This window comes from Nyctibius grandis, chromosome W (assembly GCF_013368605.1).
Source record: "Nyctibius grandis isolate bNycGra1 chromosome W, bNycGra1.pri, whole genome shotgun sequence".
NCBI lineage: Eukaryota > Metazoa > Chordata > Aves > Nyctibiiformes > Nyctibiidae > Nyctibius > Nyctibius grandis.
Genome location: NC_090694.1, coordinates 6,700,502 through 6,727,171, shown reverse-complemented (window position 1 = coordinate 6,727,171; position 26,670 = coordinate 6,700,502). Strand labels below are relative to the sequence as shown.

The 26,670-nt window shown below is 43.0% G+C and overlaps 1 pseudogene; it reads left to right on the top strand.

Annotated features, from left to right (window-relative positions):
• LOC137675656 (ciliogenesis and planar polarity effector 1-like) overlaps positions 1-26,670 on the top strand; it is a 64,307-nt pseudogene that overhangs the window by 23,060 nt on the left and 14,577 nt on the right.

The window sequence follows — 26,670 nt, the reverse complement described above, 5'->3', positions numbered from 1 at the left end:
TTTCTCCCAGATCAAAAGAGATTTTTTTGGTCTGCATTTTCTGTTTTCTAACAAGTGCCACTTGTATTTTACTTACAACTTACTGCCAAAATGTTGTGCGTGTTTCTAACTATGCATGATTATGTATGGGGTTTTTGCCTCTCATACTGTCTTCAGTGCTACTAATTTAGAGTAGTTTAGTACCAGTTTTGTATTACTGGTGCTGAAGACCAAATCTTATTGTATATCTTTGTATAGAGTATATTTAATTGTCACATAGCATCAGTGACAACTGATGCTGATAAATATCTCTTACTTCATGATTCCTTTAGATAATTCAGAGGACCATTGCTTCACTTAATGCAAAAAGGGGCAAAAATCAGGTTCCACAGGCAACCCTAACTCCAGAATTTCTCAGTTCTATAATAGAGAAAAGGATATGAAGTTAATCATAAACATACTATATTGGGTTTTTTTAAGTATCAAGTATCTTTTTTTAACTAGTGATATTTTTTTTATCTTTATTGTTATTATTAATAGAATCTAGGTAATCAATATCTGAAAGAATTTACATCTCCATCAGAAGCCCAACCTAGGACAGAGAAAGAAAGTAGTATGGATGAAGGCTCTTCAATACTGGCAGTTGATATCTAGCACGTACAAGCCTATGATGATCTTTGTGAAACCAGTTTTGGGTATTTTTTTTTCTTTAACCTAAGAACTCTAGTTGGTTATAATTCCTCAGCTAAGCAGCATGTCAATATGAAGAGTTCTACTGTTATTACATGTTATATACATGTTTAATGTTGAGTGCAAAGTCAAACTCGCACATATTGTTTCCAGCTGCATGAAGCAGTCTGTTACATTACTAGATGTTATTCCCAAAATATGATCCTTACTTATTATATATATTCTATATCTGTATAAGTTAGTAATTCCACTAGAAATTTTAAGGTGTTCTCTTCTATACCACGATGCCTACTACTGTTGATAATTGTTAGGATTAATAGCCTTGCTTAGCGCTAGAAGCGAAAATAGTTGAAACCTTAGGCTGCAAGAGCTGATCGAGAGTAAGCTTTTTGATAAAACTAATGCTGCAAATATAGAACTAGCTGAAACTGGCAGATGCAAGCAGAATGAAGAAGGACCAAGGAACCGATTCCAAGAGAATGATCTAAATTCAAAAGTAGGCCAGGCCAGTGACCAAGAAAAACAATAAGAAATCAAGAGATGACTGACCAGAATTAAGTGATTGGACTCAGGGACTGGGTGACGGGTGGTACGGGTATAACTGGAGTGCACGATCTGCAGTAGGGGACCCACTTTGGAGGCACCCAGCGTGAGCTGCTCTGCATGTCGGATAAATAAACTACTTCTTTACTCAGCAGATGGGCAACTCGTCTTCGAGCAGGAACCTAGGGCTGAGCCCTATTGAGGTGTTGCCGCTTGTCTGCGGCAAGCTCCGTTCGGTTGCTGGCTGGCCTGAGGCTATTCGCACCCCAGGGCCATTGAGCACTGACACCAATGTGAGGATGCAACAAATGGCGTTTATTTAACTGCGTAACAGCCTTATATAGTCGTCTTGTCCCATACGAACTCGCACGATACTTGCACATCCTGCTCCTTTTGCCACGCCTACATTCCGTTACAGCCCGAGATTTTCCGGTCGCCGTACCCTAATCTACCTACATTTCCCCCTCCCCATGCTTCAAGTCATGCGAAGTAAAGCGTATCGCTGATTCTGGAGCCTTGCGTCAAAGCGTAAGCGTTGCTGGCGGATACAACATCCCGAGCCCAGGTTCTCTAGTAAGATTCCCCTGCAACTCCTGAGATGTAAAGCAAAAGCAAGCTAATCATGAGCGCATTGTTCAAAGCTTTTGTTTCACTCAGCAACGGTCGCCGTTCCTCATCTTTCTTGGCGCCCCGCCGCTTTACCAGACTCTCTGTACTGTCATGACTCCTCACGTCTGAAGGTCGAGGCTGGTGCTGTTTCGGCTTCCCCCACAGGTACTCTTGAACCTGGTTCCCTGTGTCTCGCAGAGCCCGGTCAGAGAATCCCAGCCTTGATTACCCATAAATCCTGCTCTCTGTTGTTGTGCCACAAAGGTTGTATTGACCATTCGTTGCACAGTTTTCTGCAAACATGCAAACAAATAGGGTAACACAAGTAGGATAATGCTTATTATAAACATTCCTATAAGCAGACTCTATCTACAAAACATGCAGTTTACTTCAGAACATACTGTTATTCTCTATTTTTCTAGCTGAAAGGAAAATTACTGACAGGAAAGCTGATTCTGTATAAAGGTAACACAGAGCAGGCCTTTTAGAGCCTACTCTGAGGCCTACTCTTGCTAAACCATTGCTAAACCATCCGGTATCAATTTCCCCCTCTGGAAGTAGTTAGATTTATTATCTCACTACTTCCATATACTCTTCTCAATGATTGTCTTAACACAACCCATGCAGATCCCTATGATAACTATAATCACAACTACATAAACTATTCCCTCTAATAATGTGGCTAACCATCCTTTTAGAGACAATCCACCGTACTCCTGCGCCTGTAGAGACAGAAGCATAACCTCGACCCATTAGTAATAGTTCCCCTGGTCCCAACCATTCGTTAGTACCTGGTTCCCTATACCACACTTTGCCTTTGTTTTTCACATAGCTTGCTCCCTGTTGAACTGCCTCCCAATGTATTACAATTGGGGGTCGCTCCTTATCTCCTGCTAAAGTTAAATGGTTAAGTACACAAACAGCTTTTGCAAGTCTCTCAGAAGGTTCAGTCACCTCTCCCCCTTTTTGTTTTTGCAGAAGCTGTTTCAATGTACTATGAGCACGTTCCACAATCGCCTGACCCGTAGGCGAATGAGGAATCCCGGTGACATGTGTAATACCCCATAGCTGACAAAATTGACGAAAAATCTATGAACAGTATGCTGGTCCATTATCAGTCTTAAGTTGTTGTTTTAGGATGAAAAGGTGGAAAAACCCATTCTATGATTTGCTGTTTAGTGTCCGGCACCTGCACAGTCATTGCAGTAGAATTTGTAAGGTCAGAAACCAAAGAGTCCACTCGAGCATTGCCTTCTGCAATAAACCCAGGCAAATTAGTATGATTTCTTACATATAAAACATAAACCAATGCAGTTCGGATTTGAATTTCTTGCCACAGAGCTCGCAGCAATTCAAAAACACACTGATTACATATATGCTCTATAACAGATCTATCCAATTGCTTTATAATGCCAGCTACATATGCTGAATCAGTAATCAAATTAAAGGGAATGGGAAAATTCTGAAATATTTTTAATACAGGTCGAAATTCTACCACCTGAGGTGAACCCTTTTGTTGTACTACCATAGATTCCCACTTGCCATCAGAATACCAGACAAGGCCCGCCTTGCCTGTGTTCCCAGATCCATCCGTAAAAATGGTAGTTCCATCCACAGGAGTGTCTGCGCACCACACTCCTGTGGCAATTGGAAGTTCCGCACTCAATTTTATAACAGGATGGGAGGGCAAGTGGTAAACAACCTGTCCCGAGAAATTCTCCATAGCTGTTTGCAAAGCAAAGCTATTAGCCATACACCACTCAAAATATTGAGCTGCAATAGGAACGGTTAGTGATGCAGGGATCTCTGGCCACAAGTTCCCAACATCGCAACCGTCCTTTGATGAATAATCTGTGCCAATAGCTCTGTAACGAATCTGATCATTCTGAATTCCATTGACCAATTATTGCATACGGAATTTGCCTATCAAACAAAGTGATAATTTGTATTTCCTGATTCAAATCAATACGATGTACAAATTTGGAATGTAGCCTGCTTTCTATTTCTGTAATCAGTTGCTGTACCTCTGCAGTAGTCTGTCGTGGTGCTGTTAAAGTTGTGTCCCCTGTTAATAATTGGAATAGAGACTGCAATTGTGACGACGTAAGCCCCAAGTACGGCCGCAGCCATAACTTGAGCCTTATGTTCCACAGTACCCACTTTTGCACATGCCTTTATCATAGCATTCAAATCTGTTTTTTCCAGGTAAAGCTTCAATGATCTTTTGACAATCAGCATTAGCATTATCCCTGTTTGTCACAGGTCCAAGGCTTGGCAGCCGCGCAGGTTAACCCTGCGTGGAAACACCAGTCCTGCGCTCCCTGCGGTTCGGGCTGCGAGTTAACTGCTTAGACCTGGAACTGGTTGGGAAGATTCATTTGTGTCAGCACACTGTTCCCCCCGCCACGTTCTTTCTCCAGTTTCCCTGTACTCTGCAGCTGGTTGTTATCAGCTGACCTTGAGCATTATACTGAGACCTGCACAGCTTCACAAAATGCCCTAGCTTCCCACAGCAATGACACATCAAAACAGAGTTATCTCTCCCACTCAGCTTCAACTTCTTAAGGCAGTTTTTCTTAAAGTGACCTTCCTGCTCGCATGTATAACAACGATGAACTACCTTAACTGCCGCCGCAAAAGTTTTTGCTAAATGCTCCATCTGAAATGTGGTGGTTCCTACTTTCTCACAAGCATCCATTAGCTCAGTTAAGGTGGGGTTACGATTTGCCATCCCCGCAGCAACCCCTCTGCAGTCCTCACCTGTGTTGTCCCTCGCCAACTATAGTGGCAATGCTTCTCCCACAACCCTCCAATCCAACAGTTGCCAAATATTTCCTCCCTCAGAACCCGCACCCACAATCACCGGATATGCCCGTGGAATCACAACTCCTTCTAATAACGCATCTCGAATGACCCCTTCCCATTTCACTCCTTCCTCACCTCCCCCCCTTCCCCTGTATACACGGGCAGACGCTGACCCTCTCCCTCACCTCCCACATTACCAGATGGATGCAAACCTACCCCCCCGCCCTGATCTAAAGGTGGAGTAGGGAGTTGTAAAGGAGGTTGAGGTGGCCCTAATACTTGTCCCGAACACAGAGGGGGGTTTTGGGGGAGACATAGTCACGTGTCCCGAGGCGTTGGCTGAACGATGCTGCTGCAATTCCGTCTTTAATTCTTCCAGTCGTCTACCAAGCTCTGTCATGTCAAGTTCGTGTCCATTTCGTGATGGTAACAGTCCTTTAAGTCCTTGTGACTCTGGTACTGCTGACTCCGTAAATGGCGAATCCGGTAAAGGTGGGTACAAAGCATGTTTACCCTCCTTCTTGTCCTCCTGCTCAGCCTCATCCGTAGAGAGATCAATGAGAGGGAGGGGGTTTCAGAGGGGGTTTCTGCCAAGTCTCCTGTTCAGCGTCTGAATCAATTAGTCCAAATTGAGTTCGTGTTTTAGGGCGCACTACCGGTTCTGATGGATCTGTATCTATTTTTCTCGATCCCCGCTCCTCAGCTTTTTTCGGAGCCGTCCGTACCGACAGCGATAAAGGATCTGCCACCGGTACAGCCACCGGGGCCGTGGGAGGTGTTGGTCCCGCAAACAGTGAGGGGGTAGTAGACGTCTGCTGTCCTAAAGCCATAAAAGCTGTATGTGTGACTTCTCTCTCTGCTTTTATTCCTTTTAACGCTTCGTTAACCAGCCTCCATGTAGCAGACAATTTAAAGGCTTCCTTATCACCACTTGACACCGCATTCCAGAGAGAGTCACCAATCTTCTCCCATAAAGGCACTTCAAAGACATCATTAAAGGTTGTAAAATGTCCTTTATCTTTTGCCCAAGACAGTAACTGCTTTAACGCAGCTTCGTCATATTTAATTCCTCTCTCAGAGAGTATATGTTGGAGGAGTTTCACCACTGCCACTTCTGTCTTGGTCAGGGTAGACCCCATGTAAACACGCCCGAGCCGCATCCCATGTCGCCCAGTCCTCCCGCGCAGCCCGTAGCAGCCACAAGATAACTCCCCATGTTTTTAATTCTTTGGCAGAACCCGCTGCCATAGCTCGCTCAGCGAGCTTCATCGAGCACCGCTCCCAGGTATTCGTCTGTAAACAATCAGCCAGTCCTGCCACCGCCCCCCCCCTTTAACGAGACGGTCCACACACTGGGCTACGTCTTTCGATTTCACAGAAATCTTAAATTCCCCGCCCAGTAACGAAATCACCTTTATCAAGGTTTCCATGGCTCGTGAACCCACTCCGACCGCCTGCGGTCCGCCAGCCCAGTAATCACGTCGGGGTCACCATTTGTTGCCGCTTGTCTGCGGCAAGCTCCGTTCGGTTGCTGGCTGGCCTGAGGCTATCCGCACCCCAGGGCCATTGAGCACTGACACCAATGTGAGGATGCAACAAATGGCGTTTATTTAACTGCGCAACAGCCTTATATAGTTGTCTTGTCCCGTACGAACTCGCACGATACTTGCACATCCTGCTCCTTTCGCCACGCCTACCTTCCGTTACAGCCCGAGATTTTCCAGTCGCCGTACCCTAATCTACCTACATTGAGGTGGCACCCACATAATTCCTACCATGGTCTAGGTGGTGGCTGCATAATTTCTGCTACAATTATCAACTTAGTAAAAGAAAATCCAAATTTTATTATGCCTTGTAATATTACATGCAATTGTGTCAGATCTTCTGAAATAAATGACCAAATTTGTAATAAAAAGTATTCAGGAGATTTAAATTATTTTGGTGATTTTGTTACAGTATCCTGGTTTGGACTAGAACAGAAACAATTTTCCTTTCAGTGATTTTGACTTTCAGCTAAGCTTTATCTAAGTAACTGCATTTTCTGAAAGTAACTGCATGTTTAGCAGACAGTGTTTGCTTCTAGGACTGATAACACTCGAAGTTTATAGTTATTACTGAGGTACCAGTAGGAATGGTATGCAGAAAGGCTCTTGCTTACATTTATTCCTAGAGAAACCAAGGTCACTTCTAAATTCCTCACTAACTACAAGTGAAGAGCCATAGAAGGGTTGGACCTCCAAGGAGGAGCAGACAGGACAGGTGACCCAAAATTGACCAACGAGGTATTCCATCCCATACACATCATTCTCAGTATAAAGCGGGGGGATCACGAGGGTCTCGCTCTTCTTCTATGGCCGGCGTCCGAAGAAGCCTCTCTCCACTTTTCTCCTGCCCTCAATCCCAATCTGTGTGTTCCTGAATCCAGTTCCTGTACATTGCTGATTCCAGTCTGGGACTTCCTGGACCCTGCCCTGCAGTGCCAGTGGTGATGTGACCGTCACTGGGGGAGCTCAATTTTGGTTTGGTATATATTTGTATATATTTAATTATTCCCATCATTATTATTATTTTTTTTTCATTGTTATAGTTTATTAAAACTGTTTTAACTTTCCAACCTATAACTCTCCCTCCCTTTTCTCTTTTCCTTCCCCTTCTGGAGGGGGGAGAGGGTTAATAGAGAGCATCTGCCATCAGTTTAATAGCCAGCCCAGCTTTAAACCGTGACATATGGAATCATAGAATTGTTTTGGTTGGAAAGGACCTTTAAGATCATCAAGTCCAACCGCTAGCCTAGCACTGCCAAGTCCACCGTTAAACCATGTCCTTAAGCACCACATCTACGCTCCAGGGATGGTGACTCCACCACTTCCCTGAGCAGCCTGTTGCACTGCTTGATAACCCTTTTCGTGAAGAAATTTTTCCTGATAGCCAATCTAAACCTCCCCGGCACAACTTGAGGCCGTTTCCTCTTGTCCTATCACTTGTTACCTGGGAGAAGAGACCAACACCCACCTTGCTACAACCTCCTTTCAGATAGTTGTAGAGCATGATAAGGTCTCCCCTCAGCCTCCTTTTCTCCAGACTAAACAACCCCAGTTCCCTCAGCCACTCCTCATAAGACTTGTGCTCTAGACCCTTCACCAGCTTCATTGCCCTTCTTTGGACTCACTCCAGCACCTCAATGTCTTTCTTGTAGTGAGGGGCCCAAAACTGAACACGGTATTCGAGGTGCGGCCTCACCAGTGCCAAGTACAGGGGGACAATCACTTTTCTAGTCCTGCTGGGCACACTATTTCTGATACAAGCCAGGATGCCATTGCCCTTCTTGCTCACCTGGGCACACTGCTGGCTCATCTTCAGCCAGCCATCGATCAACACCCCCAGATCCTTTTTTCCCAGGCAGCTTTCCATCCACTCTTCCCCAAGCCTGTAGCGTTGCATGGGGTTGTTGTGACCCAAGTACAGGACCTGACACTTAGCCTTGTTGCACCTCATACAGTTGGCCTCGGCCCATCGATCCAACCTGTCCAGATCCCTCTGCAGAGCCTTCCTACCCTCAAGCAGATCAACACTCCCGCCCAACTTGGTGTCGTCTGTGAACTTACTGAGGGTGTGCTCAATCCCCTCGTCCAGATCATTGATAAAGATATTAAAGAGAAGTGGCCCCAATACTGAGCCCTGGGGAACACCACTTGTGATTGGCCGCCAACTGGATTTAACTCCATTCACCACAACGCTTTGGGCTCGGCCATCCAGCCAGTTTTTTACCCACCGAAGCATATGCCCATCCAAGCCATGAGCAGCCAGTTTCTCCAGGAGAATGCTGTGGGAAATGGTGTCAAAGGCCTTACTAAAGTCCAGTTAAACAATACCCACAGCCTTTCCCTCATCCAGTAAGCGGGTCACCTTCTCATAGAAAGAGATCAGGTTAGTCAAGCAGGACCTGCCTTTCATAAACCCATGCTGACTGGGCCTGATCGCCTGGTTGTCCTGTACATGCCACATGATGGCACTCAAGATGATCTGCTCCATAACCTTCCCTGGCACCAAGGTCAGGCTTACAGGCCTGTACTTCCCCGGATCCTCCTTCTGGCCCTTCTTGTAGATGGGTGTCACATTTGCTAATTTCCAGTCAACTGGGACCTCCCTGGTTAGCCAGGACTACTGATAAATGGTGGAAAGTGGCTTGGTGAGCACTTCTGCCAGCTCCCTCAGTACCCTTGGGTGGATCCCATCCAGCCCCATAGACTTATGTCTGTCTAAGTGGCGTAGCAGGTCACCAACCATTTCCCCTTGGATTATGAAGGCTTCATTCTGCTCTCTATCCCTGTCTTCCAGCTCAGGGGGATGGTTACCCAGAGAACAACTGGTCTTACTACTAAAGACTGAGGCAAAGGAGGCATTAAGCACCTCAGCCTTTTCCTCATCCTTTGTTACTATGTTCCCCCCCACATCCAGTAAAGGATGGAAATTCTCATTGACCCTCCTCTTGTGGCTAATGTATTTATAGAAACAGTTTTTATTGTCTTTTACGGCAGTGGCAGATTAAGTTCTAGCTGGGCTTTGGCCCTTCTAATTTTCTCCCTGCATAGCCTCACGACATCTTTGTAGTCCTCCTGAGTGGCCTGCCCCTTCTTCCAAAGGTCATAAACTCTCTTTTTTTCCTGAGTTCCAGCCAAAGCTCTCTGTTCAGCCAGGCCGGTCATCTTATTTCAGCATATGGGGACAACCTGCTCCTATGCCTTTAAGATTTCCTTTTTGAAGAGTATCCAGCCTTCCTGGACTCCTTTGCCCTTCAGGACTGCCTCCCAAGGGACTCTGTCCACCAGGCTCCTAAACAGGCCAAAGTCTGCCCTCTGGAAGTCCAAGGTAGCAGTTCTGCTGACCCTCTTCCTTACTTCTCCAAGAATCGAAAACTCTGTCATTTCGTGATCGCTATGCCCAAGACGGCCTCCAACCATCACATCACCCACAATTCCTTGTCTGTTCGCAAACAACAGGTCCAGCAGGGCCTCTTCCCTACTTGGCTCCCTCACCAGCTGTGTCAGGAAGTTATCTTCCACACACTCCAGGAACCTCCCAGACTGTTTTCTCTCCGCTGTATTGTATTTCCAGCAGACATCCTGTAAGTTGAAGTCCCCCACGAGAACAAGGGCTAGTGAATGTGAGACTTCTCTCAGCTGCTTATAGAATATTTCATCTGCCTCTTCATCCTGGTTGAGTGGTCTATAGCAGACTCCCACCATGATATCTGCCTTGTTGGCCTTCCCCCTGATTCTTACCCATAAACAACCCTATCATCACCATCCTCAAGCTCTAGACAGTCAAAACACTCCCTAACATACAGACCACTCCATCACCTCTCCTACCTTGCCTATCCCTTCTGAAGAGTTTATAGCCAGCCATTGTAGCACTCCAGTTGTGTGAGTCATCACACTATGTTTCCATGATGGCAACTGTGTCATAGTTTTCCTGCTGCACAGTGGCTTCCAGCTCCTCCTGTTTGTTGCCCATGCTGCGTGCATTGGTGTAGATGCATTTCAGCTGGGCTATTGATCCCACCACTTTTGTTGGGAAAGAAGCCCTAATTCCTGCATGACCATTCTCCAGCACTTCTGCGGTTTCTAACCCATCACTAACTTTTGCATCTCTGCTGCTGCATGGCTCTCCATCCCCTGCCTCCACTGAGATGGCAGACCAAAGGACCTCACTAGTTCACCATCCCTCAAACATTGGTGTGCTGCCCCCAGGCTTGTCTCTAGCAAGCCTCGTTTTATCCCCTGTTCTGTGCTCCTGTTACTTTTCATGAAAATATGAAAAAATCTTAGGTGCCATCTTTAAGCGTTATTAGCATTAAGTGTTGGAAGCTGACAGTCTTGAATATTGTTACATAGTTGCTACAAGACTTCACTTTTTATAGAACTTCAGTAGTGAGACATAACATAACACTTGAGAGACAGAAAAGCAGATTAAATATTCTCCAACAGCAGACGTGTCTCTAGGTAGAAAACAAAGTAGCTGTTGCATATGAAGTGAATTGTACATGATGATTGTTTATAAACTTAGTGATGTGGAAATGGGCTCTAGATTTCTGATACAACTGATATCATGGTTTTCTCAAAGAATTCGGATAACTTCCACTCTCTTCATTGTAATTTTCCTTATGCTGGGTTGAGAGTTCACAAGACTAGTTTATTTTTTCCCTGGATCTCTAATCTAGCTATGTTCATATGTGTGCATGTTGGAAAAATAGATGGAAAAGGCAGTAAATATTTTATTTGTTAATATCTTACACAATTCTGGAGATGGAGATTTCGTAACCTAAAGGTGTTTGTGACATTTCTTTTCATCTTCCGCTGCACTAAAGAAACAAAAAATCTTTGGTATTAGTATTCTAAGACATTGGTGTGTGTCTTCTCTGACAAGAATTTTTTTTTTTTTAATAAAGGAAGCTTCTGTGAGGGAGATAGATTTTGAAGTAATGGTGCAGTTTATGCCATCCATTTTCTTTTTGGTAGATCATGTGTGTTGGTTACATTTTTCTGGAAACAGCCCATCTGAAAGACTGTACTATTAATGTCAATAAAATATTACAGCTATACAAAAAAAATATTAATCTTAGTGTATTGGGTTTGCGTGGCAAGGTTTCGGTAGCAGGGGGGCTATAGGGGTGGCTTGTGTGAGAAGCTGCTAGAAGCTTCCCCTATGTCTGATACAGCCAATGCCAGCCAGCTCCAAGATGGACCTGCTGCTGGTCAAGTCTTAGCCAATCAGCAATGGTTGTAGTGCCTCTGTGATAACATATTTAAGAAGAGGGGGGAAAAAAACTGCTGCACAAGAGCAGCCGGAAGAGAGGAGTGAGAATATGTGAGAGAAACAACTCTGTGGACACCAAAGTCAGTGAAGAAGGAGTGGGGGGAGGTGCTCCAGGCACCAGAGCAGAGATTCCCCTGCAGCCCGTGGTGAAGACTGGGGTGAAGCAGGTTGTCCCCCTGCAGCCCGTGGAGGCTAACGGTGGAGCAGATATCACCTGCAGCCCATGGAGGACTCCATGCTGGAGCAGGTGGATGTGCCCAAAGTAGGCTGTGACCCTGTGGAGATCCTGTGCTGGAGCAGGCTCCTGGCAGGACCTGTGACAACATGGAGAGAGGAGCCCACGCTGGAGCAGGTTTGCTGACAGGACTTGTGACCCTGTGGGGGACCCATTCTGGAGCAGTCTGTTCCTGAAGGACCGCAGCCCGTAGAAAGGACCCATGCTGGAGCAGTTTGTGAAGAACTTCAGCCTGTGGGAAGGACCCATGTTGGAGAAGTTTGTGGAGGACTGTCTCCCAGGGAAGGGACCACATGCTGGAGCAGGGGAAAGAGCGTGAGGAGGAAGGAGCAGCAGAGACAATGTGTGATGAACTGACCGCAACCCCCATTCTCCGTCCCCCGTGCTGCTCGGGAGGGGAGGAGGTAGAGAAATCAGGAGTGAAGTTAAGCCCAGGATGAAGGGAGGCGTTGTCGGAAGGTGTTTTAAGATTTGTTTTTATTTCTCATTACCCTACTCTGATTTGATTGGTAATAAATTAAATTAATTTCCCTGAGTTGAGTCTGTTTTGCCCATGATGGTAAACGGTGAGTGATCTCTCCCTGCCCTTTTCTCTACCCACGAGCCTTTCGTTGTATTTTTCTCCCCCTGTCCAGTTGAGGAGGAGGAGTGATAGAGCGGCTTGGTGGGTACCTGGCATCCAGCCAGGGTCAACGCACCACACTTGATTTAAGTGAAATTTACAGAGAAAATTTATATGAACATTGACTATATCGCAGCAGTGTTTATTTTACGATTACGTACTAGCCTGCAATCTGAGAGGAACAGCATACTTAAACTGTCAGATACTTACATTATTTCTATTACTATTACCTTTTGTAATTCCAATTACCAGAATGTCTCCAAAGTCGACATATTTTTATAAGAAGGAAATTAAACATGGGAATTACTCTGTACCTCATATGACTGAAGATCTTAATGAAGTGGAACAATTTGTTCAGGAGGTGTTAGATGTAATATCAGAAAGCGAAGGTTTGTTTTTATGGTATATCTTTTTACTATGGGCTGACTTATAAAACAGTACAAGTTTTGCCTGAATAAGATTATATGTCCCTCTGTTTATTTAATCAGAAATGGAAATAAGTTTTAATTGTTCTATTGAAATTAATATTGTATTATTATTGTATCAGTTTTATATTATAACTAAATTTTATACAATTGCTTTCTCAAGATGTTTTCTGATCAGTTTTTCACTTATGTAACTTTTTTCTATAGAGATAGGACAATGTATATTAACGTATTTAATTCTCTCTTTTACTTTCATTCCAAAATATTCATGTGAATATGATTTGAAAATTTTAAGAGCTAAGTATACATAGATTAAATTTATCATATTCCTACCATGAAAATAAGCTCTTTTTTTTTCTTCTGGTGCATGCATCATCACTAGTAATAGCACAAATTTTGAATTTGCTGAGAGATCTCTCAACCCCTTTCTTCTCACTAGGGGAAAAGTGGACTAATGTGACCAGTTGGCAGAAATCACATAATAGTGCTGTATGTCATGTAGTTTTTTGATTTAGAGTAATTGTGTTTATTTTGTAGAGTTCTTTGAGGAGCCATATGAAACTCCAAAGAGCTCCAATAGCTCTGTCAGAATCAAACCTGTAGAACATCAAAGAGGAAAGGCAAGTTATCATCTTGCATAGAAGCAGCAAATTATTATGAATACTCTTTTCAAAATATCCCAAATTCCTCAATATACTTAAGAAATGGAGGGTTTAAAATGTTTAGAATTGGTGATATTTTTTCCCTACTTAAATCAGTAATAAAAGTCACAAATAATTAAACAGTAGTAAAGTGAGATCTGACGTGAGCACTTTTGAAAACTGATTCATTGTTTGTAAAACTAAATGTGTGTGTATGTCTATATAAACAGATATATATAAAAGCATTAAATCTGTATAATGTATAACACTAAATATATAAGATCACGCATGCACACATATATACAAAAGCACGTAAACTAAAATAATACAGATGGTCTTCTGGTTAATAGACCAGATTCTTATGTGTATTTTGTTATATTAGCAAGATGTATTAACAACTTTTTTTTTTCTTTAAAAATGCATGCTATCTCTGAAGTTGTCACAGGGTGATTAAGTAAAGACTCTACCACTTGTTTGCTTGCTTGCTTGTTTTTTAAATTAAATGTGTAAAGACATTTATTTTGCTCCTGTCTGAAAACTCAATCTGGATCTGTAAACAAGCCTTGTTCTCATGCATCATCTTTGGTCGTAAGTCTCCTATCTTTGAAATTGGCTAAGGGCTATTATGCTAAATTGTGAATTGCAATAGCATTGGTTTGCTTCCCTGTAGTAGTCTAGATTCAGTGCAGTTAATAGGATTAGAAACAATAAATGTATTGTGCTCTTCAATTCTACAATGCATTTTATTATTTTGAATCTCTGGCATGTGTAAAATCCTGTGTTTGGTTTTAATTTCTTAGTTTGTAAATAGTTTGTGTATAATAGGATTGTTTCCACATTTTCATCCTTACCTAGGAGGTGCGAGATTAGCAGAGTATATTTCCAGGGTACTATATGGATATGAATTTGAAAATAAAAACTCATAATAATTACTTTTTAAAAAGATGCTCAGATAAATCATTAGGATATCTCCTTATTTCTGATCTGTAGCTGTCCTCTGAGAAGTATGTAATTTTGATTATTTTTCAGTCAGATTTATTTCAAGTGGCTGATTAATCAAAAGTATGTTTGCCTTAGGCTAATACAATAATATTTTATTGAAGTAGAAGGGGGATATAAAAATATACAAGTTCAGATGCATCTTTATATATTCCAGCATGGCTCCATTTCAGATAGTTCCCAGAAAGACCAAAAGGTGGAAAAAACAAAGGAAGGAAAGGCTGAACAGAATGCATGAGAGACTTTTTGTTGTTTTAATTTCTCTTTTAACTTTGTTTAAAAAATCTAAAGTATTTTTTTTAATTAGGGAATCCAGTCCCATCTCAATGGGTTCTTGCTGTTGTTTATAGCAACAAAGTCATAGTTAGAAACAAAATTTAAGTCATCTTCTATTTTACATATACAGGCATTTCACATATGCAAAGTGCTGAGTGGATGAGTGGTTATTTTAGTAATGAACAAATAAAAGAGGCATGGTTTGTAGGAAGGTGTATTTTATATCTAGGCAAAGGATAGAGAATAACTGGAAACGCTTTCAGATATACAATTCCTTTTCCAGATCTGAAATAGGAGCAGCATCTTCAGGCTAAATACAGGTGGAGAGTTGTTATTATAGGAAATTTAACAGTTAATTTGTTACACAATTGTCCTGGTTTCCTAGGGATTTGGTTTCAGTTTGTGGCCAGCCATGGTGATCAAGGCCCTTAGCAGTTAAATCCAGGGCAGCTGACCCAGGCTGGCCCACAGGTGTATTCTATATCATTAACATCAAGTTCACTATAAAAGAGAGGGCTTGCCTTTTTTTTTTTTTTTCTTTTTGCCTTTCTTTCCTCATTTCCAATGATTATGATTCCTGGAGCAACTTGCTAGTTGTTAGATAAGTATAGTTTTGTGTGTTTTGTGTTGTCATTTATATTGATTTTTCTATTTCATTAAATCTATTCAACTTCAACCTCCATGTCTTCCTCCTTTTCCCAATTCCCTTCCTCGTTTGGGGAAGGGACATTGGGTGATAGAAAAACTGTTTATTGTTTAGTCCTGGGTGCCGTCTAAATGTGGACAACAATTTAGAAGAGAGAGAGATTGGTGTCTAGGAAGTAGACGGTAAGATAAAAATGGATAGGTTAGTTCCTGAAAGAGGGAGGGAAATATTTTACACAACTTAAGAAATTCAAGAAATGTCCTTCATTATAATATTTTTTAAATTTTAGGTTTTAAAATATCTCTACTTTTATAATATAATGTATATAAAATTATAGAAACAGTTCATGAACCTGATTGTCACATTATCTGTTTGAATTCATTACTGCTCAGTTTGATTTCTTTGAAGTTTTTCAAGAGAAGAAACTATATTCTGTGAATACAGGGCTCTTTGTTTTCCATGAGGAATCTTGGTGTGTTGAGATTTCTTCTTTTTTTTTTTTTTTTTAATGATAGAAAAATATCACCCTAATCTTATTATTTCAGTTAGCTTTCTTCTTGAATCCACCAAATTTGTTTGTAATAATGAAACCTTTTCCTCTGATATACAGTGCCTGATTGTCTTAATATTTAGAAAATCTTATTAATTGTGGTGGCATATAAAGAAATATTCCTGTGTATGTACAATGTTTGTTAAAAACTTTAAAAGGGCCTAATTTTTAAAAGACACAGAATTCTCTACTACTTTAAACTGATATACTTCTATTTTGAAAGAAACAAAAAAACATGCACATAAGATGCCTCTCTTGTAAGATTGTAGTAAGATTAATAGTATTGCTTAAATTGTATTTTTTTTCTTTTGTTAACTCAATCAACCTCTTCTTTTGACTGCTGTTTGTGTTGAACAGCAAGAACATTTTCAGTGTTTTTGTTTGAGTAAGTTTCTGATTGCTAGGGGGACAAAGCGTGAATGTCAATATTTGCCAGCTCAAATTGTAGCATAATGCAGTAATAGAAGCAATGCAGATCAGTATAGCTCTGGTCAGGTGGCTTTCAGGTAACTTATACTAATGAAAATATTTTTTTCAGGAGTTTTTTTATACATATTAAAATAATGTATATAAAATGAAAATAGCATAATAAATTATTGTAGTGTTTACAATACTAATTTTTTTTTCTTTCTTTGTAGCATGACTGAGGTTGTCACTAGCACCATTTCTCACTCATTTTCTTTGGAACAAGATGCAGAAGTCCCTGGGTAAGATAAACCTATAATGTTTTATACAATAAATAATGGACTACCCCTACTAAATTTTAAGTTTCAATAAACATGATGTGTAGATTAGAGTACAAAATATTTGCAGATATAGTATATTGTACCTGCAAACTCTAGTACTAAGTAGCCTTTTCTGAAATCTTTGTACTCTAATCCTTGAGGATTATGTATTCTTGCATGTTGTCCAGAATATCACATGAATCAGTCATCTTAATTCAGAACTACCAGATTTCAAGAGAAGTGATTCTCTTGTTTTCTGGTTTCAGATAGAATCACTATAATTAGATAATATTACAATAGAAGAGATATTGTTTACATAAAACAATAACATTATAAACTTATATTCATTTTAAATAAAATTATTTAAATGTATATGTCCTACAGTAACTGCTAGATACACCTAATATTTCTATAAACAGGGAGAAAGTTGGAAATGGGAAAAGGGGTCAGGAGTCAGTCTCAGGCTTTTGCTTCTAGAACAGTCCTCTATAATATGAGGGGTTTTTCAGTTTAGAGGAAGATATGAAGTACACATCCCTTCAGATTCCATTTTCATGTGTCTCTAGTATCATTTCCCTCTTGGGTTTTTCATGCTGGCTTTTTTTAAAAAACATTTCTTCAACTTTAGGGTTTCATGCCATGCTTACACATTCTAATTGTCTTCCAAAAGATTACCTGTGCCACTCACACCCATTACATATCCAAAACTGTTCCAATATTACTCATTAGCCATTGCTTTACACTTCTGTTTTATTTCTTTGTATATTTGGAGACCATCCTGTTCAGCTGTGAAAAATCTTACAAAGGTTGCCTGTATCTGTAGCAATGTCAGCATTTTTCTTGGAGAAATGTCTTTTGGGTCAATTTCTGTTGATGTAGATAAAGCCCTTCAGTTTCTTTATAACTTCATGTAAGTTCTAACCCTCTCTTTATTTAAGTACTTTATCTACTTAACAGTCTTTACCTACTATAAGATGTAATTATCTCTGTGAGTAATTGTAAAATTCAATATATTGAATCATCTGGTATGTTATTTTAATTTTAATTGTTTTCTGATCTGAAATTTTGTTGTTGACTTTTAATTTCAAATAGATAAAGGTGCGTTGAATTATTTAACTGAAAGCAAATTTGCCATCTATTATTTCAGCTAATAATGTCCTTATCCATTTTCAATCACCTGTTTGGCTTTATGACTAAGAGGACCTCTTTCTGTCAAATCATTGGTTTCTGCCTCTATCTAGCAAAGATAATGTTTTGGATACCCCTGTGACTAAAAAAATCAGAGCTTATGTCTTATACTCAATGAAAAATAGTAGTAATTAGGAATAATTAGGAAAAAGATATTGTACATGCTCTCCAATGAAGGTCATAAAATCACAGAATCATAGAATGGTTTGGGCTGGAAGGGCCATTAAAGAACACCCAGTTCCACGCCCTCTGCCATGGGCAGAGACACCTTTCCACTAGACCAGGTTGCTCAAAGCCCCATCCAACCTGGCCTTAAACACTGCCAGGGAGGAGGCATCCACAGCTTCTCTGGGCAAACTGTTCCAGTGTCTCACCACCCTCACAGGAAAGAATTTCTTCCTAATATCTAACCTAAATCTACCCTCTTTCAGTTTAAACCCGTTACTTCTCATCCTATCACTACATGCCCTTGTATAAAGTCCCTCTCCAGCTTTCCTGTAGGCCCCTTTCAGGTACTTGGAAGGCTGCTATAAGGTCTCCCCAGAGCCCTCTCTTCTCCAGGCTGAACAGCCCCAACAGTGTGCCCTGGCAGCCAAGAGGGCCAACTGTGTCCTGGGGTGCATGAAGCATAGTATTGCTAGCCGGTCGAGGGAGGTGATTGTACTGCTCTACTCTGCACTGGTACAGCCTCACCTTGACTACTGTGTGCAGTTTTGGGCACCACAGTATAAAAAGGATATGAAGATACTAGAGAGTGTCCAGAAGAGAGCCACAAAGATGGTGAAGGGTTTAGAGGGGAAGCTGTATGAGGAGCAGCTGAATTCACTAGGTCTGTTCAGCTTGGAGAAGACTGAGGGGAGACCTCACTGCGGTCTACAGCTTCCTCACAAGGGGAAGTGGAGGAGTAGGCATTGACCTCTTCACCCTGGCGACCAGTGACAGAACTCGAGGGAATGGCAGGAAGATCATAGAATCATAGAATGTTAGGGGTTGGAAGGGACCTCTGGAGATAGAGTCCAACCCCCCTGCCAGAGCAGGACCAATCTAGGGCAGGTTACACAGGAACGCATCCAGACGGGTCTTGAAAGTCTCCAGAGAAGGAGACCCACAACCTCTCTGGGGAGCCTGTTCCAGTGCTCTGTAACCCTTACAGTAAAGAAGTTCTTCCTCATGTTGAGGTTGAACTTCCTGGGCTCTAGCTTGCATCCATTGCCCCTTGTCCTATCACAGGGCACAAGTGAAAAGAGGTTGCCCCTTTCCTCTTGACACGCAGCCCTCATATATTTATACACATTAATCAGCTCCCCTCTCAGTCTTCTCTTCTCCAGACTAAAAAGCCCCAGGTCTCTCAACCTTTCCTTGTAAGGCAGGTGTTCCAGTCCCTTAATCATCCTCATAGCCCTCCATTGGACTCTCTCCATGTCACGGTTTAAAGCTGGGCTGGCTGTTAAACCTGTGGCAGATGCTCTCTGTTAACCCTCCCCCCCACCCAAAGGGAAAGGGAAAAGGGAGAGAGACTTACAGGTTGGAAAGTTAAAACAGTTTTAATAAACTATAATAACAAAAAAAAAATAGTATAATAATATTGGAATAATCAAATATATACAAAACCAAGATCGAGCTCCCCTGATGTCGGCCACGTCACCACTGGCACTGCAGGGCAGGCTCTGGGAAGGCCCAGGCTGGGCCTGGCGATGGTCGAGAACTGGATTCTGGGATGCACGGATCAGGATTGGGGGCAGCAGGAAAACAGAGAGAGTCCTCCTTGGACACTGGCCAAAGGCTCAAGCTGCAGAAGCAGCCCGAAGCAGCAGAAACACCCAAACACAGCAGGCAAAGCAAGGGAAGGGAAGGCAGGAAGGGGCAAGACCCTTGTGATCCCCCCGCTTTATACTGAGAATGACGTGTATGGGATGGAATACCTTCATTGGTCAACTTTGGGTCACCTGCACTGTCTGCTCCTACCTGCAGGTGCGACCCCCCTTCAGCTCTTCACTTGTAAGCAGTGAGGAATTTAGCAGTGACCTTTGTTTCTCTAAGAATAAGTACAGCAAGAGCCTTTCTGCATAACATCCCTACTGGTGCCTCAGTGACAACTACAAACTTCGAGTGTTATCAGTCCTAGAAGCAGAAACTGTCTGCAAAACATGCAGTTAGTTTCAGAAAGTGCAGTTACTTAGAAGAGACTTAGCTGAAAATAAAAATCACTGAAAGGAAAATTGGCCTGGTTTGGGCCAAACCAGGACATTCCACCCCTTATTCCATACCATTCACGTCATACTCAGATCACCACTACCTTTTCATTTTCAAATATATATACACATATCACTAGTTTATGATTCATCTCTATACAAAAAGTTCATTAAGTTCATTTAGTTCAGGATTGTGGGTTTCCATCTGGCTAGCAGTCTCTCAGGGCAGGAGACATGGTTTTGTCATGGTTTGTGCCCACGGGTTGTAGGTTAAAGATATCAGACTCGAGGAGGTTACTGGATGCCACTTGCAGCTAGCTCTGGTCTCGTCACCATGGCCTCAACCTGAAAGACACTTATGAACACTGTTAGTATTATGCAGCAATTAACATCATGCAGTTCAGAATTAAGTGTTCTCACCCAGGATTAGATAACCTTCAGGGACACATCGGACTTCACCATCCTGCAGCATCACCCACCAAGTACATCCAGGTCCCTGAGCAAAAGCAATCCCATGAATGGGTTTACCTTTGCCCATAGCAGGAAGAACCCAGACAGTTTTTCCCAACAGATTCCTTTCATGCACCACAGGGACTTTATCCCCTTCTACTGTATGTAAAAGGTCTGACTGAGCAGGGCCAGCTCGGTTGATAGATCCCATGGTGTTAACTAACCAGGTGGCTTGTGCCAAATGCTTATCCCAGTTTTTAAAGGTTCCACCCCCCATTGCTTTTAGGGTAGTTTTTAACAGCCCGTTGTACCATTCAATTTTCCCAGAGGCTGGTGCATGATAGGGGATATGATATACCCATTCGATGCCATGCTCTTTGGCCCAGTTATCTATGAGACTGTTTTTGAAATGAGTCCCATTGTCCAACTCAATTCTCTCTGGCGTGCCATGTCACCACAAGATTTGCTTTTCGAGGCCCAGAATAGTGTTCCGGGCAGTGGCATGGGGCACAGAGTATGTTTCCAGCCATCCGGTGGTCGCCTCCACCATGGTAAGCACATAGCGTTTACCCTGGCGGGTTTGAGGGAGTGTGATGTAGTCAATTTGCCAGGCCTCCCCATATTTATATTTCAACCACCACCCCCCATACCACAAAAGTTTTAACCGTTTCACTTGTTTCATTGCGGCGCACGTTTCACAGTCGTGGATAACCTGTGCAATAGAGTCCATGGTTAAGTCCACCCCTCGGTCACGAGCCCATCTGTATGTTGCATCTCTCCCTTGATGACCTGAAGTGTCATGAGCCCACCGAGCTAAAAATAGTTCACCTTTATGTTCCCAGTCCAAATCTATTTGGAACACTTTAGCAGCTTGATCCGCTTGTTGGTTGTTTCGATGTTCCTCAGTTGCCCGACTTTTAGGTACGTGAGCATCTACATGACGTACCTTCACGACTAGTTTCTCTAGCTGAGCAGCAATATCTTGCCACAATTCAGCAGCCCAAATAGGTTTCCCTTTGCGCTGCCAGTTGCTTTGCTTCCACTGCTTTACCCACCCCCACAAGGCATTTGCTACCATCCATGAGTCAGTATAAAGATAAAGCCTTGGCCGCTTTTCTCATTCAGCAATATCTAAAGCCAGCTGGGTGGCTTTTACCTCTGCGAATTGACTCGATTCACCTTGTCCTTCTGTAGCTTCTGTGACTCGTCGTATGGGACTCCATACAGCAGCTTTCCACTTCCGATGCTTTCCTACAAGACGGCAGGATCCATCGGTGAACAGGGCATACTGCTTCTCATCCTCTGGTAGTTCATTATATGGTGGGGCTTCTTCAGCACGTGTCACCTCCTTTTCTGGTGGCATTCCGAAGTCTTTGCCTTCTGGCCAGTCCATGATCACTTCTAAGATTCCTGGGCGATTAGGGTTTCCTATTCGAGCCCTCTGTGTGATTAATGCAATCCATTTACTCCATGTAGCATCAGTTGCATGATGGATAGTAGGAACCTTACCCTTGAACATCCAGCCTAGTACTGGTAATCGAGGTGCCAGGAGAAGTTGTGCTTCAGTACCAATTACCTCTGAAGCAGCTCTAACTCCTTCATATGCTGCCAGTATCTCTTTTTCAGTTGGAGTGTAATTGGCCTCGGAGCCCTTGTATCCTCGACTCCAAAATCCTAGGGGTCGACCTCGAGTCTCTCCTGGTACTTTCTGCCAGAGACTGCAGGTAGGACCATTGTCCCCAGCTGCGGTGTAGAGCACATTTTTAATATCTTGTCCCGTACGGACTGGTCCAAGGGCTACTGCATGCACAATCTCTTGTTTAATCTGTTCAAAAGCCTGTCGTTGTTCAGGGCCCCACTGAAAATCATTTTTCTTTCGGGTCACTTGATAAAGAGGGCGTACAATCTGTCTGTAATCTGGAATATGCATTCTCCAGAAACCCACAACGCCGAAGAAGGCTTGTGTTTCCTTTTTGTTAGTTGGTGGGGACACAGCTGTTATTCTGTTGATCACCTCTATTGGGATTTGTCGATGCCCATCTGGCCGTTTAATCCCTAAAAACTGGATGTCCCGGGCAGGTCCCTTGACCTTGCCTCTTTTTATGACAAAACCAGCTTTCAGAAGAATTTGGATTATTTTCTCCCCTTTCTCAAAAACTTCTGCTGCTGTATCACCCCACACAATGATGTCATCAATGTATTGCAAATGTTCTGGAGCTCCACGCTTTTCTAGTGCAGTCTGGATCAGTCCATGGCAAATAGTAGGACTGTGTTTCCACCCCTGGGGCAGTCGATTCCAGGTGTACTGAATACCTCTCCAGGTGAAGGCAAACTGTGGCCTGCACTTTGGTGCCAAAGGAATAGAGAAAAATGATTAGCAATGTCTATGGTGGCGTATCACTTGGCTGCCTTTGACTCCAGTTCGTATTGAAGTTCTAGCATGTCTGGCACAGCAGCACTCAGCGGTGGCGTAACTTCATTTAGGCCACGATAGTCCACAGTTAATCTCCATTCTCCATTAGACTTTTGCACTGGCCATATAGGGCTATTAAAGGGTGAGCGAGTCTTGCTAATCACTCCTTGATTTTCTAATTGTCTAATCAGTTTATGAATGGGGATCAGGGAGTCTCAATTGGTGCGATATTGTTGTCAGTGCACTGTGGTAGTAGCAATTGGCACCTGTTGTTCTTCAACCTTCAGCAACCCCACAACAGAAGGATCCTCTGAGAGGCCAGGCAAGGTAGACAGCTGTTGAATGTCCTCAGTCTCTACAGCTGCTATACCAAAGGCCCATCTATACCCTTTTGGGTCCTTAAAATACCTTCTCTTGAGGTAGTCTATGCCAAGGATGCACGGAGCATCTGGGCCAGTCACAATGGGGTGCTTTTTCCATTCATTTTTAGTTAGGCTCACTTCGGCCTCCAATACAGATAACACTTGAGATCCCCCTGTTACTCCTGAAATACTGATAGATTCTGTCCCTTTATGATTCGATGGCATTAGGGTGCACTGTGCACCAGTGTCTACCAGGGCTCAATACCTTTGTGGTTTTGATGTGCCAGGCCATCGAATCCACACAGTCCAATAAACTTGGTTGTCCCTTTCCTCCACCTGGCTGGAGGCAGGGCCCCCCTAATTAAGGAATGGATTCGTGCAGCTCACGGGGATTGGACCTTCATTTCCCCTATTCACATTTGGGAAATAGGGATTTGAGGCCCATCTCCCCTGGCTGGGGTCCTGCTCACTGGTAACTGGAGCAGCCATCCTCCTAGGAAAATTCTCTCTGGTATTTCTTTTAGCTTGCAACTCACATACTCGTGCCTGTAGGGTACTGGTAGGTTGTCCATGCCATCTGTTCATGTCCTCCCCATAATCACGCAGGGCAAACCACAGGATACCTCGTGATGTGTTCCATTTCCTTTGAGCCGGTCCTGTAGGAGGGCGTTTTCTCCTAAAGGCTGCAACGCGGGCCTGTGTAGGTAGAGAGTCAAGTTTATTCTCTATCCTGGACAGTTTGTCTGACAGTTGTTTAAATGAGTCCTTGTTTTCCTTAGTCAGTTTTTCCACAGCCGAGATGTGGGTCTGCAGTGGGGAAGAAATACTATCTTCATACTGTCGCATACAGTTAGCCATTTTACCCACAGTAGATGGTGCCATAGCATCTTCTCCCCATTCTAATATTGACCAACTTTCTTGGGCTCTTTTGCCCTCCAGAGTCTTAGCCCATGAGATTCCTGCAAGTAGATCTTTGAAGAGTACAAAGTTGGCCCTGCGGAAGTCCAGGGTTGTAATCCTACTTATTGCCCTACTTCTACCTTGTAAAATACTAAACTCCACCATGTCGTAATCACTGTCGCCAAGGCTGTTCCCAACCTTGCTGTCCCCAGCTAGTCCTTCTTTATTCATTAATACAAGGTCCAGCAGTGCACCACTTCTCGTTGGTTCCTCCACTACCTGAATTAAGAAGTTATTATCGATGCACTGCAAGAGCCTTTTTGACTGAACATGTCTAGCTGTGTGGGCTTCCCAACAAATATCAGTGTGATTGAAGTCACCCATGAGTACCAAGGAGTGTGTTCTAGAGGCTACTTCCAGTTGTCTGTAGAAGGCCTCATCAGCATCTTCTTCTTGGTTTGGTGGTCTATAGTAGACCCCCACAACAGTTTCACTCCCCTTTGCATGTCCCTTAATTCTTACCCACAAGCTTTCAACCTGAGCTACCTCCTCCCCTGGATAGAACTCGATACATTTCAGTTGCTCTCGCACATAAAGAGCAACACCACCGCCTTGCCTTGTTGGTCTGTCTTTCCTAAATAGTACATAGCCATCCATGACAACATTCCAGTCATGGGAGCTGTCCCACCATGTTTCAGTGATCTCAACTATATCATAGTCATGCAATCTAAGGCAGATTTCCAACTCCTCCTGCTTATTTCCCATACTCCGTGCATTGGTATATAAGCACTTCAGAGAGGGAGTTAAGCCACCAGTTTTCACTCTTGCTATCTGGCTATTCCTGGCCACTTCCTTGGTTACTAACTTATTAGTGAGCCCTGTGTTATTAGTGCCCCATGTACCACCATTATCCACCTTGAGTAGGACAGTAGTCTGAAGGCTGTCCTTAGGCTCATCTCCAGTGAGCCTGGTTTTATCCCCTTCCCCCTTTGAGCCTAGTTTAAAGCCCTTTCAACGAGCCCTGCCAACTCCTGTGTGAGGATCCTTTTTCCCCTTTGAGACAGATGTACTCCATCTGTCACCAGCAGACCAGGTGCCATATAAACTTCCCCATGATCAAAGAACCCAAAATTCCGACAGTGGCACCAGTCTCTGAGCCATGTGTTAATCAGGTGTGTTTTCCACCCTCTTTCAGTGTTTTTCCCTACCACTTGAGGTATTGATGAAAACACCACCTGCGCACCCGAACCTTCAACTAGTTGCCCCAGTGCCTTGAAGTCCTTTTTGATTGCCTTTAGACTTCTCTCTACAACCTCATCATTACCAACCTGGATAACTAACAAAGGGTAATAATCAGAGGGCTGCACCAGAGCAGTGAGCTTCCTTTTAACATCTCTAACCTGAGCCCCAGGGAGGCAGCAGACTTCCCTGTGGGATGGGTCTGGTCGACAAATGTGCCTCTCTGTTCCCCTCAGAAGAGAGTCCCCTACTACAATTACCCTCCTTTTCTTCTTAGTTGAAGAAGTCATAAGATGTGGGGATGAGTGACAAGCTGTGGGCGACTCACTGGATGGATCCTTATCTCCATCTTCATTCACCTGGCTGTCAAGTCCCAAAGCCCCATACCTATTGTACAATGGCAACTGGGAAGGTGAGGGGGGCCGAGAAGGTTTTCTCTTGCCTCTCTGAGGAGGGACCTCTCTCCATTCCCCCTTGTCCCTTATGTCCCCGCCTTTGGCCTGGTGACAGGAGGGGAGGTTTAGGTTGGATATTGGGAAAAGGTTCTTCACCCAGAGGTGGTGGAGCACTGGAACAGGCTCCCCAGGGAAGCAGTCATGGCGCCAAGCCTGACAGCATTCAAGAAGCATTTGGACAATGCCCTCAGGCACATGGTGTGAATTCTGGGGCTGTCCTATGCTGGGACAGGAGTTGGACTCGATGATCCTTATGGGTCCTTTCCAACTCAGGGCATTCTATGATTCTATGATTCTTTTCCTTCTGGTCTTCAGTAATATAGAGATTTCTCTAAGTGATGGTCAGCCTTCTCAGACTGTTGTGTCAACTATGTCAAGTGTTGCCTCCAATACTTCTATTCATGCAAAGCAGCAAGACATCAAGAAAGAAGTCCCTACAGAAGATAAACTAAACACATCAGAAACTGTCAGGCAGATGCTCCAAGAAGAAATGTTTAAGTTTGTTCACGTGAGAGCATCTCATTATTGAAAATAGCATTCACAGTATTAACTATGCTATTTAAAACAATGGGAATACTTACTGTTTTAAAGGAATTCTCTGTTTTGTTGTTGTTAAGAGATTTCCAGTGCCATGTAACTACTGTGAAAACTTATTTTAGACTTAACTTTTGCTTTTGACTCAAGAAAATGATTAATAATAAAAAAAGTTTGAGTGTGTTTTAGTTCACATAACTTGGTGTCCTCTAATAGTATAGATTAGGAAAGATTCTGAAGCTGTAATAACTTTGTAGCCATACTAGAAAATAATTTTTGTTAGTATATTGAAACAATTCTATGTGACCTTTCATTTACTTAAACTTCACAATAAAAGTGAAGGAATTTGTCTTGCTTTAGCATAACCTGTCTGGGG